The following is an 18305-nucleotide window of genomic DNA, read 5'->3' on the forward strand; positions in this document are numbered from 1 at the left end:
TGAGATATAATGGCATCACTGATGACTTTTTAAATGACATCATTGAGTACCTTATTGATGAACTCATCCAATGAATGTGACAGTTTGCCATACAATTATCATACTGGTAGCTATTCAGCGAGCTACACCTACATCTAATTTTCTATCAGCTCTGTAGTGCCAATGGGTGCAACAATTTACAGTATACAAGACATGAAACATATATGTGAAATCACCCACATTTAATAAATATTATGCTCTTAAGATGTATCTACTAAATACATCACCTGACAATTTTAAGTCAACAGCTTCACATCTATGCAATAGCCACTGATAAGGTATACACAACAAGGACCTATGCACAACCTTCCGTAGTTTATAAAAATACCTTACACATATTTCTGAATTGAGCTGAATGGCATACACCGTTAAAACAACACTTACAATCCTACAGCGACTTGAACTGTTTGTGAGTCACCAATACATTAAACATTCTATAACAATATGTCTGAGAATTTTCACTGTACTCTTGCAAATAAATGTCTGCACCTTATAAATCACCAGTTTACATAGAAAATGTTGATAGCACTACATGACAACTCTTTAATATCAGCATGTGCACAGAAATCCACTTATGAATAATGTAAGGTAAGGATGCACTTTACATTTTCACATAAATCTTGGAAACTTGAATTTGGTTTAAGCCACAATCTATTTGTTATTTAAGTCCGCAACTAAAAACTAGTCGTGCTTACTCTCTACTTTGTTGAAATGTAGCTTTGTTCGCACATGAAGATTTACTGGTACCATATAACTTTGACCATAGTAAATCAGATTTGCCTCCAATACAAAACTATTTCTATTTTGTATATGTTTATATAGCCAATTTATGCTGTATATGTTTGTTGGCCCTTTACTACCTAATTTGATTTCTAAAATGATGTGGTTTACAGAGTAATTTGAGGAGCAGTAGCTTGGATGTTGTCATCAGTGATACAATTTAACATGTTATGACATACTATGTGAGGTCATAAGCAGTGCATGTTGGTGGCACAGATATAGTTAGTGCACTGACCGATTTTGGTGCTTTTTTAATGTTATCTCTTGACTCATCCCATCACCAAAGTAAAAAGTTGCTTTAACCAATGTTTTTTAGTGAATGTCTAAGGTTTTTTCACATATGTTGTGGTCGTAGTGCCAATTTTAAGGAGGCTGTTAAGAGAGTGAAAAGATGGGTAGGCTGAGTAAATAGATGGGGAAATGGGATGCTATAATTATTTAAAGGTCTCTCTCTTTAACTTTTTTTAGCACCTTTAAAAATACACTGTGCCTCAAATTACTAAAAACTCATAGCTTCCCCCACATTTTAACCCTCTTGTTTCATGCCTGCATTAACATCTCAATGCTCATTTACTTTAACCGGCACTTCACAACAGGCTTTAAATTGAACAGCTCCTGTTCCAACAAAATGACATCCAAGAGTGCCTCACTTCTTGTATTGATTACAAAATGTTAGTGCTCTTGTTCTTCATTAGAACTGTGTGGTGATGCTGCAGCTGATTACCATGGGATTACCTGATAGACTGCTGCTGGTGTTAAAAGTACATGTTTTAGTTTGCATGTCAGAATGTTTTCCTGATATTGATGAGAAAGATATTTGAGAACTGATAGCAAATATGTCCTCATTTTAGCTTTCTAGAGCACTAACAATAATGTCTATGACAAAAAGAACCCGCTCCTTTGTTTTTTTACAAATTAAATACTATAGATTTTACAGCTTTGATTCCATAAAATGGCTTTAGATGTGCCACACATTTGTCATAAATACAGGATGTTAGCACTCCAGTTGTTCATTAGAACATTGTAGAAGCTGCATAAGAATACAGGGGAATCAACTGACAGGCTGCTACTACTGCAAGTATGCCTAACTCATAATATCAGATTTTATTCTCACACGGCTAAAACGTTTGTCTGAATTTATAGAAAATGTGCTCTCATGTTAGCTTTTGGAGCACCTTCCATAACCTTTATGAGAAAAGCATTAGATAAAACAGTTTTCTCTCAAACATAGTTTCTTAAATCACAGCAGAGGGTAAGCATTTTTCACATGGTAGAATTACCTGAAAACACCCGCAGAATTCCTAAAATGGTTATAACATTACCAACAATGGATTTGTACTGTAACAAAAACATTTTACCACCTTTTTTCTTCTTTTTGTGACCTTCAAAACCTGGCATTCATATTAATACATTTCAGTGGCGACCATGTCCCCAAGTAGCCAATCAGGGAAGGAGGAGCCCCCGTGCTCCTAGAGGTTTGGGTGTACTCTTGCCCTGCCACTATATATATATATATATATATATATATATATATATATATATATATATGAACAAGGAGGTGATCTCCGAAACGCGTAGAGTGACATAAAATCGTGAAAATAAAAACACGCTGAGACGAATTGTGTGGCCATGGCATCGTTTTTGTGGCATGGCAGTTCGGGCTGGACTGTTCCCATGAGGCACAGGGTCAAGACTGATTTGCATATGGCCATGTCTAAACTGGGGTGGTGTAGTGGGCAAAAGAACGATGGATTTAACCCAGATCTCTTGACTGGGGGAGAATGTATGCATTGTCAGCATTCCGTCCATCATTTGTTTGTTGTAACGCTTTTCGCCCTAAGTGGGATGGGTATTCCCAGACGTGGGACCCGTGCTCACTACGCCACTGGAGTCAAGCTATCCTGGCTGATGACGGCTGATAGCCAGAAACCGGTCCTAGGATGCTTGATTCCGGTCCAGGGAAGACATGGCTTGGCAGTTCGGGCTGGACTGTTCCCATGAGGCACAGGGTCAAGACTGATTTGCATATGGCCATGTCTAAACTGGGGTGGTGTAGTGGGCAAAAGAACGATGGATTTAACCCAGATCTCTTGACTGGGGGAGAATGTATGCATTGTCAGCATTCCGTCCATCATTTGTTTGTTGTAACGCTTTTCGCCCTAAGTGGGATGGGTATTCCCAGACGTGGGACCCGTGCTCACTACGCCACTGGAGTCAAGCTATCCTGGCTGATGACGGCTGATAGCCAGAAACCGGTCCTAGGATGCTTGATTCCGGTCCAGGGAAGACATGGCTTGGCAGTTCGGGCTGGACTGTTCCCATGAGGCACAGGGTCAAGACTGATTTGCATATGGCCATGTCTAAACTGGGGTGGTGTAGTGGGCAAAAGAACGATGGATTTAACCCAGATCTCTTGACTGGGGGAGAATGTATGCATTGTCAGCATTCCGTCCATCATTTGTTTGTTGTATCGTTTTTGTGAAAGCATCGTAACGATATCGTTGGAATATATATATATATATATATATATATATATATATATATATATATATATATATATATATATATATATATATATATATTTATATCAGCAAAGCACTCTCCTCTCTTGTGTCTGACCAGCTGAGCAGAAGGGAGCACGGACCACGGATTCTTTTCCAATATCGGTTTATTCACAAGACTAAAACAAACCAGGCAGCCATAACGCGTTTCATCCCTCCTGGGGGACTTGATCACATATATAAAAAACAGTGGTCCATGCCATTCAGAAAACTAAACTCATTTCTAGAACGGAAGCACTAACACCTAAGGCCAGACCAGAAAAGTCATTGGAAATAACTTCCGGTTTCCAATCGAGAGTGATTCTCTCATTTAGCAGACAACATCAAGAATTAAGAAAGATCTTCAATCGGAATTGGAACTTGATTCAGGGCGACCCAGTTATAGGTGGTACTATGAATAGTAAACCGGCCATAACATTCAGAAAAGCATTTTCAATGAGTGATGGGTTAGTAAAGAACAACAGTCCTGACTCTGTTCCAACTGCCACCTGGATGTCCAAAATGAAAGGCTTCAGGAAATGCCCTAGTTGTAAGGCGTGCAAATTTGGTTGTAGCAAGACTCACTTTTTAAGTCCATTTAAATCGACACCAATTGAGATAAATAAACAACTCACGTGCAAGACTGATTTTGCAATTTATGTGCTTGAATGTCCCTGTGGGCTTAGATACGTGAGCAGCACTAAGCTGCCGGCCCATAAAAGAATCTTGCAGCACATCAGGGCCATCTCTAATAAAGATCAGGCCTACCCTGTGGCTAGACATTTTGAACATAAGCACAATGGCAACCCCAGTTTCCTCCAGTATTATGTCATCGACACAGTATTACCCATGAAACGGGGTGGTAATCGGGAGGCTAAACTTCGATTACTTGAAACTAGGTACATTTTAGAACTGGACACAAAAAATCCGATAGGCCTCAACTCAAGTGAGGACTTTTTTACCTGTTTATAGCTCTCTCTATCTGAAGCCATTCCTTGGAGGTTAGACCATGTGGGCTCATTTGGTAACTCTGTAAGGAACGGTAGAGTTTTTTTATTTTATGTACTATAGGAGTTCCTTCCATCTTTCCCTACATCTATTAACAGAAGCAAGCAGGAACTTTATGTAGTCTTCTTTTGAAGTCCATTATGAGAAGGGACACAGCTTGTAATCGAGTAGAAATCATGGATTCTACTAAACTTATTATTGCTGTAGGTAAAACAGGAACATCAGAAATAAAGAGTAATAATAAACAATAAAGAATAATAAATAATGTATAAAAAATATATAACAAAAATGTGAAAATAAGTAATAATGGAAAATTGTAAGAACTCCAATCTTGACAGTAACAACTCATGGATAGTTTTTTTAGTTGGATTAATTGTTTTACTCTCGATGAGGGAATTGCCACAAGACGGGGCGGATACTCCTTGTCTTGTTTGTCACTGGGTGTTTTTTTCATACATTTATGTCTATTTTGGTTCCATTACACCCTATGAGCTTAAGTAGGGGATTTTGGGATTATATAATAAGGTGACCTTACGGCCAATGAGGCCTGCATCAGCCCACTTGGGCATGATTTAGCTAACAGAAGGACAGCTTACATGTTTACTCCTGCCATCATTCGTGGCCAACACTGTTACGAATTAGCATATTTGCACATTAGATTTTCTAATTTAGTCTTAATTTACAGACTCATGTGGTTTAAATTCTTCACCATTGGTATTTTATGGATTTTGCTGTTTTTATGAGATTTTATATATCTGAAATATTTATTTCAATGTAAATATTTATTTTTGTACATATGTATATTTATTGATATATTTATATATTTATAGATGTATAAATGAGTCGAGATATATTTTGTTCCATATTGTGCAATATATTTCATTCACCAGCATTGTAAATAGGAGAACAAACTTGTGAGGAGTTTCTCAGTTGAGTAACTCTTCGCTGTCCATGTTTGCTTTGCACTAAGGTCACACCCGGATGTACTTCACCTTTAAAAGCTGCTATTTCCCTTTGCAACGCGTCATGTGATCAAGGCCCAAGTGGGGGCTGAAACGCATCATGTCGGACAGGCTCGATGTAATTCTAATAAATCAACTTTGATTGGCACTGATTTTGGGTTCGTTCCTCGTCTTTTCTACAGAGACAGCAACTCAGACGATTTTACCTTCATATATATATATATATATATATATATATATATATATATATATATATATATATATATATGTATATATAAATTATCTACTGGCGGTCGCCAGTAGATAGTTATAGTTAGGACCATGTTTCCATAGGAAATCTGAAAATTCTATTTTGAATAACTTTGGCGCCGGTTGACGAATCCTCGTGAAATTTTCAAAACTAATGGGGCGCTCCGCTCAGCTCCTACCCTGAAAGTCTCGGGGGGATTCGTCAAGCGGGGGCTGAGAAAAAAGGGGGGTCCCAAAACACGTTTTCCCCATGCATTTTCCCATAGGGCCTTTAGTCGAAGGTACAGCCCGTACGGCTGAACAGAATTACTTGAAATTTGGCAAAGAGGTAGTCCTCAGGTCAGGGATGTGCCTTTTGCATATATGGAGTCAATCTGTTCAGTAGTTCCTGAGAAAATTGCAGATAAAGCACATAAATATCTATAGCCGCGCACAGTGCGCGCACCGTGCGCGCACCCTAACGTGCGCGAGCATAATTCTGATAGGTGGTTACATGTCAGTCAACGTTCGAATCGGTCGAAATCAGGAAGTGTCGGTCGCCATTTTGTTTGTTTTGAGTGCGAGAGTGAAAAAGGAAGGTGGCGAACGTGAAAAGGGGGCAGGGTAGAGAGTTCCTGACCCCCTAGCCTTTGTCAGGGGGTCCCCGAAGGACCCCGAAGGCAGAAAAAAACATTTTAATTTCTTTTTTAAAAATCGCGGGGTGCGCGCACGGTGAAAAACCATTAAAAAAATGTAAAAAATTTTTTAAACGTAGTTTATTGTAAAATAAATATATCAAAAAATATAATAATAAATACATAACTTAGCATTTAAAAAACCGTACAAATTCACTGAAAAAACCATAGGTTTCACACACGTTATAGTTAGGAATTAGTATTTAAAAAACCTTGCAAATTCACTTAAAAAACCATAGGTTTCACACATGTTATAGTTAGGTGGACATTTCACTTGTAAAAAAACAATGAAATTCCCCCGTTATAGTTAGTTGAGATAACTATAACTCGCGCGACCGCCACTCTATCACAAGGATGATGTCATCAGTGATGTCATGAGTGATGCCACTGACCATGTCATGAGTGATGTAATATGTGACGTCATGAGCAGAGGATTGCGGGCGCGCGAGTTAGAGTTATCTCAACTAACTATAACGGGGGAATTTCATTGGTTTTTTACGAGTGAAATGTCCACCTAACTATAACATGTGTGAAACCTATGGTTTTTTAAGTGAATATATATATATATTATATATATATAAATATATATATATATATGAAACAAAAAGGTTACCCTTCATTGAAGACGCACTGTTTCATGTAGTACGGCAACCCAGCTGTGAAATGCAGCTTACCCACAATAAAAGACTCTGCTGAGTTCATTTTGCCTTGAGAGTGCGTCTTCAATGAAGGGTAACCTTTTTGTTTCATGTAGTACGGCAACCCAGCCGTGAAAACGCACCACCATCAGAGGGAAATATGGGACCGGAAGCCTTGAACTTTTTAAGACTTTGTTACAGTACGGCAAACAAGGAATAATTAGGCTGCATTTTTCATTTGAGAGGCTCAATGGAGGGCTTGAAATGACTAAATTTTGCATGGTTTTGGCACACAACCCACTGGATGGGCCATGTACGCACCGTGCCCGCATGGAGGACATATTATGCGCTTCGTTGTGAAAGGTAATGTTTGATTTTTTGTTGTGCAACGGTATATATATATGCCATGCACAAATGGTGCACTCCGGGCACCATTTGCACACGGGGTGTGGAGAATATGGAAAAAAAATTTTTGTTGCAGTTTTTTTACCGTATGCGTACGGTAAGCGTAATCGGCGATGTGTCGAAAAAAATTAAAATTGCATTTTTGCCCTTGGGGGTTCTTTGAGGACACCTTCATCAAGGCTAGGTGGTTGGGAGCAGTCTAAACAGCCCCTTTATATGTTTTTTGCCTTTGTTTTTCTTCCACCCCCTCAGAGTGCGAGATAGAAAATGGCGGCCGCCGCTTCCTGGTTTCGACCGATTTGAATGTTTACTAAGATCTAACAGCCAATAAGAATCGCGCTCGCGCACGTCACCGTACGCGTACGGTAAGCGCACGGTAAGCGCACCGTAAGCTGGCTCAGATATATATATTGATTTAAAGGCTATTTTCTCAGAATCTACTGAACAGATTTACACCAAACCTACAAAAGGCACTTCCTTGACCTGTAGACTACCTCTCTGCCAAATTTCAAGGAACTCTGTTCAGCCGTTCGGGCTGTAGCTGTGTCTAAAGGTCCTATGGAAAAATGCATGGGAAAAATGCGTTTTGGGACCCCCCTTTTATCTCAGCCCCCGCTTGACGAATCCCCCCGAGACTTTCAGGGTAGGAGCGGAGCGTAGCGCCCCATTAGTTTTGAAAATTTCGCGAGGATTCGTCGACCGGCGCCAAAGTTATTCAAAATAGAATGTTGCGGTTTTCCTATGGAAACAGGGTCCTAACTATAACTACCTACTGGCGACCGCCAGTAGGTAATATATATATATATCCAACAAAGAGGTTAGCCCCAAAAGGGAGAAGCCACAGGTACGTGTATAATCCTCACTTTATTATCGTTGACAGCTTGCAGGCAGATACTGGGCAGTCAAATTTCAACACAAGTGTTCAGACACGCCAGACGCGTTTCGGGAATCCATTTCCCTTCTTCAATGGCGTTCAACCCGCAAACATCAAACTGCAATCGCGCACCAATTATATTCCCAAAGTCCTGCCCCAGTGGGCGGGGCCATTCCCATGACCTTATGGTCTTTGTAGTGCCGACATAAACGTAATCTCAAGTGAGTCAGTTTAGTGCGCAGTCTTTATAAACAAATTGTTGCCCGTGTGGGTTGGTGAAATTCCTGCTTGCAGTCTGCTGCGTTCACCAGCTGTCACCAGTGTACACCGCCTCCTGTTGTACAGACGAAGCCTCCTGGCTCCATCGCGGGCCCGCTGCTCACGGTGGGCTTTCTCCCGCGGCTGGGCTCAGCCGCTACAAATCCAACAAAGAGGTTAGCCCCAAAGGGAGAAGCCACAGGTACGTGTATAATCCTCACTTAATTATCGTTGACAGCTTGCAGGCAGATACTGGGCAGTCAAATTTCAACACAAGTGTTCAGACACGCCAGACGCGTTTCGGGAATCCATTTCCCTTCTTCAATGGCGTTCAACCCGCAAATTAATATTCAGAACGTGGGAACCATGCCCCTGGATCCTGTAATGGTTCCCACAAAATACTGTACATGTTGAGGCCGTCAAATCTGGATGCACTAGTCCCTTTTAAACTGGCCAATCAGAGCATATCTGGACACCAACAGTTCGGCTATACCTAACATTTTAACCTCTTCATGGCCACCTTAACATCACTTGAAACAGAAATTTCTCATACAGCTAATTGGATTTCACAAAAATATCACGCTTTCTGAATAAATTTCTAACTCTTTGACAGATGCGGTGTAATTTCGATCTGTCGTTTTTCCTATAGTTTTGGTCGCGTTCCACAGAGATGCACTAACTGGCACTTGAGAACCCTGATGTGTAGAGCTATATAGCCTACCCAGATTCAATTTGGAAATGGAAAATCTTTGCAATATAATACTCCACAAGATGATTATTGGTTGCATCTTTCTGTCTCTATAATTTCGAGACAGTGCTTTTAAACTCTTGACCGTGATTAAAACCAGGTCGATCAAATCAAATTAAAATAAATATGTGAAACGAGTCTACTTTGAATACATTAAGACATATTTTCTTTTAGTAATTTGTGCTGCCGGAAGCCTAGAGGTTCACTGCCAGCTATTATTTAATGGCATGAGCTGAGGTATGCTCATTTACGTATACCAAAGGAAGGAATATTATTACCAGTCCTGAAGAAGGTGGTTTTATCTCTTTATTCCACCGAAACGCGTCGACGCAAAGTTTTTGGTTGAATTTGTCTTGGGACTAGAATTACAAAAATCAGGGTGAATTGCTGCTCTTTTTATATATTCTCCTTCCATGTGATGTTTACTCATTGTCTTTTTATGAGATTTTAAATTAATTAAATTGTTTTAATTATGTACTTTCTGTATGAACATTTACATGTGTTTTGTTTAATAAAGATACATATTTGTGGTATATGTTTTTTTATGATTACCTATTGCTGTGAATTGGATCATTAATGTGTTAATAAATTTTATGTAATTCAATGTAAGGTTTCTCACATCTCATTTTGAATTGTTCCTAGCATGTGATGTATTTGACTGAATTATACATTTGACTGTATGGTCTCTAAGTGGCGATTTAAGTAAAGTGTGTTTTATAGTTCAAAGGGAATTTTTCTAACTATATAGTTTCCTATAGCTGGATCAGAAATTTCCTATGGGAATTAAGATGAAAAATCACTTTCTTAGTCCCTGCTTGATGGATCACCCAAATGTTTCCAGGAAGGAGCGTAAGTGGATTAACTTTTTTTGAACGTTTTGTGAAGATTTGTCAAACAGTGCCAAAGTTTTTTGGTGAAACAAAACATCCTGCTCCTATGTGACTTTCTGACCTAAATATAACTAGACTCTGGTACTGTGATATATGATATATGTATACACTATTTGGAAGCCTGCAATCCCAGTATAAAAGCATGTATCTAATTTCCTTATTACAATCAAGTTATGACATCTCTAGTAGGCTGTAATAAATACATAACAAAGCTGCCTAATTGTTATGAACTATTACAGTAGAGTTGTGATGTCATAACGCCTCCTCCCAGAGCCATCTGACAAGGTGAAAGTCAGACATCAAAACATCATTACAGCTGAAATTTAATCAAAGAAAACAAGAACTTGCTTCTATTGTTTTGATCATCTTTTTTTAAATAAACAGTGATCAGCAGAAAAAATATATATGTGGCAATGTGTTGATTTGTTTGCATTCTAGCACGAAGATCTCTGCATGTTTCTACGCATTCTGACCTACAGATTTTTTTTTTATGTAACTTAAACATTAAACTTTAATATCCTTTGCAACAAATTACTAACTACGTTTTGATGTGTTTAATTTTGCACAATAGATTTCACTTTTATTCTTTATGTCTTCAAATATACTATGCCTTTCTTGTGAAAGAGCAAGACACCAAGCATTTAAGCAGATTGTAGGAAGGGTGATGCTGTGACTATGAATTATAAGTAATAAAATGCCCTCTGCTGTGCATTAAAAGGATTTTGTAAGTCACTCTGAATCCAATTACCTTATTAAGGAACTTTTGTCTTTAGCCTTGTTCTTCCATGTGGTCAAAGAACCAATATTGCCCTTGAGGCGTTCCGGTGACACCACAAATTACAATACGAAAGACAAGCAGCTGATCAATGCCACCAGAATCCCCAAGATGGCAATACAGGACCATATTTGATGTTCCTAGCCATGTATTTGTTTGTATTAAGTGCTTATTTGGAGTAGTCGGGTTTCAATAGTGCCTCTTCAAAATGCGGCTAACAAGGAGCACGAATTGGTATAAAAATGTTTAGGTTAACCTTTCATAAATACATTTTTGATCCGACAATGGTGAGAGAGTGGATTTCTTTCTTTCTGTGGATGCAGTCTTTACCACTTAATTATGGATTTACAGCATTTGCCGCATGACTTGCAGATCTCACGCGCTCAAATGGATGAAGATGATACTGCTAGGGAATGCGCCGTATGATTTTCTTATTTGCTACAGAATGTAGATAATCTTGTTGAATTTATTTAGATAGTTTAGGGGCATAATCCTTGTACACACACATACACACAATCAAACACAGACACACACACACATGTTACCCTCAGTGCAACCTTTTAATATTATTAGTATACAATTATGAGTTATGCTAAGTACATACAGGTTACCCTGCAGTGCCACTAGTTAGTGAAAGTCAGTTAAAACTCTTCCTGTTATTGATTTGACTAGTCCCTTTTGGTGCTTTTAATGAAGTTGTGTGTTTACCTGTGAGACACTTTTGCTAGTATAATTTTTTATACTTTGCAGAACATGAGACCAATTCCTGCACTGTTTTGAGACACCACCACAGTGTGTGAGTTATCCTATGATTCATTGTGCAGCTTTACTTAACTAGGCCAAAAATATGTGGGTCTCCTTACATTTCTTATTACGATTTCAAAGATATATCGGCTGAGTAAGAGTATTCCTACACTAAAAACTAATTATCTTAGTTTTGTTGAGGATCAGCTAGATTCCTCATCTTTCCAACCTGTGCTTTGCTTGAAGCTGCTTTAATTTCATACCTTTTGGATTTCCTCTTCGGAACTTGATATGACAAAAGTGGACTCACATCCTGCCTTAAAACCATGGCCACTGAAATTATGCAGCAGGTGACTACCAAATTATGCAGCAGGGTTTGCTAAATTATGCAGAAAGAAAAGTCAAACTATGCTGCGCAATGCGGCACATGTTTTAATAGTATTATCTCATTATTTTGCCAACTGGTGAGAGTAGGTGTGCTCTCTCTTAAAAGGCACTATTGCTGACACTAAAGATCTTGAAGTCCATCATGTTATTCCTATTATGTTCTTGAGTTTAAAGGTGACAGTGTGAAGTGAATAGAGAGCCAGCTTAGCTTCTGTCCCTGCTGTACTTGCTCGTGTGTAAATTTCTCTCCACTTCTTCGCAGTGAGCAAACCCCAATTCAGCCTCCCATCTTTTTTAAAACTTTTTTTAAAAGGGGATTTCTCTGCGTTAAATCTGTTTCAGACATTTACAGATCGTCGCCCTCTTTGGTAGTGTGTCACTTTTTAACTTAGTCAGATGTCTACCACCTGATGATTTCACCATGATTGCATGGCCCAGTAAAAAAGCAGATAGTAGCAATTTCATTTAGACTCTGGTATGCAAAATTCCTGTTTAATAGTCTTGAATTACTTAATAACCGTGCCTTTGAAGATATTCGCCAATCTAATATAACTTCTTCATGACCATTCATTTAAGGAGTTCCCCCTCCATTGCAAGCATGAAGGGCGTATATTTCACTAGTGGTGAGTAATGTGAATGGAATGGGATGTTGTAAGAATCAATCTACAGGACACTTGAGACAATATTGCTAATGTAGCCATGGTGACTGACATGAGCATAGGTCCCGCCCCTATTCATTTTTCTATCCACTTTATCTCTCAAACATGCTTCTCTACTATGATTGTTCAATATAAAGCCTCTTTTTCTCTGATTTGACCCTTTCCCATTCGACTATGAAGCCTAATAATGCCTTAATGATGTTGGAGAGAACCAGACCTCCTTTATTCTGTGCCACACTGTTCTGTATGGTCCAGGTTTCTTTCTGGCGCACATGAAGTCCTTTTTGGATCTCAGGAATTGTTTAAACAGCAGTGATGGTAAAGACGGCAGCAATACCTCTAGTAAGTTAAGAATCTTGAGAAGCGCAGTCATCTTTACTGTCTCAATCCACCCACATAGGGATAGACCTTCTGTGAGAAAGTCATCCTTTTTGCCCTCATCATCCCAATTTCTTTGCTCAGTACTGGTGGTAACCGCTATGCCCTGGACTCTGCTTACAAGGCCCAGGGCTCTGATTACAAGGATTTGAAAAGTACGTGTAATTATAATTGGTACTGACGGCCTAGCTGAAAGCCCCTAGTTTAAAATAGAGCATGTAGGTTTAGAGGCCCAGTAGACTTAATGCACTTAAGTGTGGACTACTGTGGTGCCTGTTGTAATTTTAAAAGCAGCATTGCCTTTAAGGTTGCCTTTACCTTATATGTATATGCAAATCCGACTTTGGATTTAAAGGTACTTCCAAAGTCTTGAACTACCTTATTTGTACATATAAGTCACCCTACGGTCTCCCCTAGGTGCCCAGGGGTAAGGTGCCTTGTAACTATAAGCAGGGCCATTATAAAAAATGTTTTATAAGCCCTGGTGAGGGAAAAATGGCTAATTCAGTTTTTCTCCATTGTAGTGAATGGCTTCATAGGCTAACATTGAAATATAAATATTGTTAGGAGCCACGCAAAAATGTACTTCAAGGTATCAAATTAATAGTTAAGATAAATCCAACCACTTGCCGCTGTTAGACTTATAATAATTAGGACAAAACATTATTTACTAAACTTTCTTTTTGTGAGCCAAACTCCAGCCTTTCAGCTCCTTTCTCCGGATTGGCCAGCATCTGCCCAGGCTGGCTAGGGTGATCTAATGAGGTGTGAAAAGCCCTACTGGAGAGACAATGAGTTTCCTGTGGGTAGAGAAGTACAAGCTGCAGAGTAGATGGCAGGAAGGGGTTGAGGGGTAGCCAACACTGGTCTTTAAAGGGAGAATGACAATTTAGTACAGCACAGGCTGACCCCCACATCCTGCCACCCCAGCCACACAGAAGCCCCTGTAATTAAATTAGGCAGAGTGTTGGAAGGGGAGTGTTTAGGAAATTTAGCCACACAAATAGGTTGGGTTAGTCTGATCCAGCTCTCCTGGAGAGACTTTCTCCATTTTGGATTTTGAGAGAATAGTGCTTTCTGGAACAAGAATATGCCACACTTTGGAGGAAGATGTCGTACACCTGGGTGGCAACCTGCATCTCATGGGTCAGGGGTGACCTCCGTTTGATGCTCTGGAACACTGGATAAATATGGGAGAGCTGCATAGCTTCTCAGATCTGCTGCCTGAAACTACCAGGAGAAGAAGGATTGCCCTGCTGGAATCTGGCTCTGCACCCAAAGGATTGCACTCTGAAGTACTGCACCTGCTGCACAATCTGGTACTACAGTCCTGAGGACCTTGCTTCAAAAAGGATTAAAGAGTGGACTCACTGCAAGCTACAGGTTAATCGAGCCCACCTACATCATCTCCAGACAAGAGTCCCCATTCTGTAGAGTGTGCAGTGGGCCTTTAAGGATTTTGCCAGGTGCGAGAAGGTGGTAGGGGCGTGGCTTAGCCGGCTGCAAGATGGCCGCACTCTGAGTGGGCTCTGCCGACCAAGCCGATAATCCTTAAAAATCCTGCGGACTGCCTAGGTGCTGCCTCCCGGCACCGTGACACACAGACTCACCTCACACCGGGGAGTCGATTGCTGCCTTCCCGGGACTCGTCTGTGCCGGCACGCTGGGATCTGCTGCTGAGCCCCGACACGGCATCAAGGCCTCCCCGCTGGCATGCGGTTGGCGCTCGGCTTGAGCTGGGGCCGTGCCGCGAACCCACGGTCTTCCCCGGCCAGACTCCTGCGGGATGGATCACCTCATCGGAGCTGCCCTGCTACCTTGCTCCTTCGGACCCGGTGAGTTGCATCCCGCGCGGGTGCCTCGCGGCGGGGTAGGGGACGCGTTCCCCGTACCGCCGGGCCCGGGCCTACGCTCCACGCGGGTGCCGCTTTCCTCATCCTGGCGCCCGTTGCTCCGGTCTGCCTGCTCTGGGCCTAGCGGCATGGGTGGCATGCCCCCGTGACTCTTCACTGCCTGTGCCCCTGTGGTCGCAAGCTCCCGGCGGCCCCTCCTGGCTCCTGGTCACCGAGGTCGGGGTCTACATTGCTGCCTTCTGCCGGCCCACTGCTGTGCTCCTGAGCCCTGTGCCTCCGACGTTGCTTGTACATCCGGGTGCGGCCTCAGACCCCCACCCACGCATCTCTACAGACTTTGCCACCTGCATCAAAGGGCCCGATACTTTCCGACCTCCACCCTGATTGGGCATTCTTCTGCCGGGCTTGGCTCTGCGGTGGGTCATTGGAGCTGGCGTTTTGGCCATCTATTTTGCCTTCCTCCAGACTCTCTGGCCTGCATGCCCGCCTCTCGGGCCAACTATGGCGGCTAACCCGCCGAGATTGGTGCCTCCATTTGCTTACCGTCAGCCTCATCCTCCAACAGCTAACTCCCTTGCACAACGGGGACCTGGCACAGAGCCTTACATTCAGGGCCTGGCGCTCACTCACTGGTGCATTGGTGCTCCCTCGTCTCCCCTCAGGCCCCCCCTCTCTGACCCAGCCTGACTTTTCTTCCAAAGGGCCTGCGGACGCATGCTGCTACCGCACCGGCTCCGGCTCACCCTGCTGATCCGGACTGCCTGCTCCCATCCTGCTGGGCTCTCCTGCCAGTCTGGGGCTGTGATCGGGCACTACTCCTCCTGGTCGGCACGTCTGGCTGTGTGGCACCCCGCCCGCTCCGCACTGCCCTTTGGGCCTGACGCTCGCCACCTTCTCTGGTGATCACCCTTCATCTTTGCCTCTCTTGTCGGCTCTGGCCCCCTTGCACGCTGCCCCTGGTCGAGCAGTCTGCCGATTTGTGGGGAGCACCAGTGTCCAACTATGGAGCGGACAGATTCCAAGCAACCGAAGTTGGCATTTGACCAGCGCAAATCGTCACAACAGGAGGTAGCAGTCATGGACGCTGCCGAGTCTGCTACACAGCCCAAAACTAGAGGAGGATGACCTCAAGGACATTATGCTGGATGTGAAATCAATGGTTACCGGCATCGCTGCCCAGCTTGACCAGCTCTCCACCCGTCTGGACACCGTCAAGGCCCGGGTGGACTCCCACGATGAGCGAATAACCCAGGTGGAGGCTAGGGTGTCCGACGCAGAGGATGCTGCTGCCCAGGATCACCACCCACTTTTACAGATGGACAAGGTCTTGGAACTTCTACTCCTGTTACTCCTGCGGGGTGTCCATCCTCCTACGCAGAGGACTCCCCTGATGCACCATTAAGGCTATTGCGGACCCTGAGGGACGCTTCATTGTCCTCCATGGCACTCTTCTGGCTCAACCCATGACCCTCGCAGCAATATATGGCCCCAACTCCGACGACCCTGATTTCTTTGCGCAGGTATGGTGACATATCTCCTCCCTGGGCCCTGCCGCCCTGCTGTGGGGCGGTGACTTTAACATCACACCTTCAGCCATCCTCGATCGCTCTGGTCCCCGCACCCTGCATCCATGCTCCACCTCCCTCTTGCACTCCATACTAGCTGAAAACTCCCTGCTTGACGCGTAGGGACACACTCACCCGGATACGCACGAGGGCACATGTATTATGGGCTCGCTGGGCTGCTGGTCCCATTTGGACCTTTGGATCATTTCTCAAGACGCCTTCGCATGGATTTCTACTGTCGAACACATGCCATGCACTCTTTCCGGTCACTCCCCGGTTTGCCTAAGCCTGCTCCCCCCGCATGCCCCGAAAAGCATGTTTACCTGGCGGTTGCCCCACAATGCGCTCCGCGACGCGGTGTTTTGCGGCGAAATCCAGACCGCGATAGAGAATTATTTTGAACTCAACACCAACTCCGTGGACTCCCTTCCACACTCTGGGAGGGTTTCAAGGTGGTGATTCGAGGCGAATGTATCTCCAAGCAATCCGGTGTCTTATGCTCCATTCGTGGTACCCTCGAGCCTCTGGAGGGGGAAATTGAGACTTTAGATTCCTCGAACTCTCTCAGCCCAGATCCGGACACCCTCGTACAGCTCCGGGGAAAGTTACCTGAGTTTGAGGAAGAGGCCAATAGGTAGGTAGGTAGGTAGGTAAAGCTTTATTTGATAAAAGAAGAGGCCAATAGAGAACTCTCCTTTTAAGGTAGGGAGGCAAAGGCGTGCCGCTATGGCAAAGGTGATCGCCCGGGTAAGACTTTAGCCAATCTCTTGTGGCATCCCCTCGCCGCCTTCTACATCACCTCGCTTCAGGATGGGGGCCCAGAGTGCACTACCTCCCCATCAGAGGTGGTTTCCAGAGTCACCTCCTTTTATAGTTTTATATTCAGCTTTACACCGCTAGGATTGCTCCCTCGCACAACATCCCTGACCAATATTTCGACACTATTAAGCTCCTCTGGCTGGGTAATGCCCATTGGGAGTACTTTGACAAGTCTTTTCTAAAGAAGAGATTCTGGCGGCCATTAATAGCTTGCCTGGGGATAAGGTGCCGGGTTCCGACGGTCTGCCTGCATCCTTCTACAAGGCCTTCGTGCCCCTCCTCATCCCGCATCTAGCCGCTATGTATAATGACTCCTTCGAGTCTGGTCATTTCCCTCCGTTGCTTCGAGAGGCCCTGCTAACGCTCCTCTTGATGCCGGACAAGTTCTCGACTCTTATCGTCCCCTTTCCCTCATCAACACCAACAATAAGATTTTCGCCAAGCTGTTGGCTTCTCGCCTTCTGCCCCTCATGTCAATGACAGCTCGCCCGGACCAGTCCGATTTTATCCCCGGGCACACAACCTCCAAACTATATTTACTGTACTCCACCAGATAAACTCCGCTCTCCTGGCCGTGACGGCTCTCCTGGACGCCACTAAGGCCTTTGACACCTTTGACACCCTCGAGTGGCCCTTCCTTTTTTACCTCCTCTCCCGCATAGGCTTCAGCCCGGTTTTCCTGTGCAAGGTCCATCTTCTTTACTCCCTCTCCCTCCCCGCTGCTCGCCTTCGGATCAACGGTCAGATCTCGGAGCCCATCCCTGTTTCAAGGGGCACGAGGCAGGGATGTCCACTTTCGCCCATGCTGTTCGCTGTGGACATGGAGTCTCTTGCCGCTAGGCTCCGGCAACATCACACCAGAGGGGTCTGGGCTTTGCGGCTCGTGCGCTGGTTGTCTCCATGTATGCGGACGATGTCACGCTCTATGTCCATCACCCTCAAGAGAATCTCGGTCCCATGATTGCGTGAGGGGGTGCGTTTTGGAGGCCTATCTGGCATCCAGGTCAATTGGAGCAAATATATTCTTTTCCCTCTAAGGGATGCCACGGTCCCCTTCAAT

General features: G+C 43.4%; 1 protein-coding gene and 1 long non-coding RNA gene across 2 annotated transcripts in view; one reads left to right on the forward strand and one right to left on the reverse strand.

Annotated features, from left to right (window-relative positions):
- LOC146775848 (persulfide dioxygenase ETHE1, mitochondrial-like) overlaps positions 1-18305 on the reverse strand; it is a 190767-nt gene that overhangs the window by 17271 nt on the left and 155191 nt on the right. The window lies entirely within an intron of this gene.
- The window catches only part of LOC146775849 (uncharacterized), a 344841-nt gene that overhangs the window by 11962 nt on the left and 314574 nt on the right, over positions 1-18305 (forward strand). The window lies entirely within an intron of this gene.

The sequence above is a fragment of the Triturus cristatus genome, chromosome 12 (genome assembly GCF_964204655.1).
Source record: "Triturus cristatus chromosome 12, aTriCri1.1, whole genome shotgun sequence".
Lineage (NCBI taxonomy): Eukaryota > Metazoa > Chordata > Amphibia > Caudata > Salamandridae > Triturus > Triturus cristatus.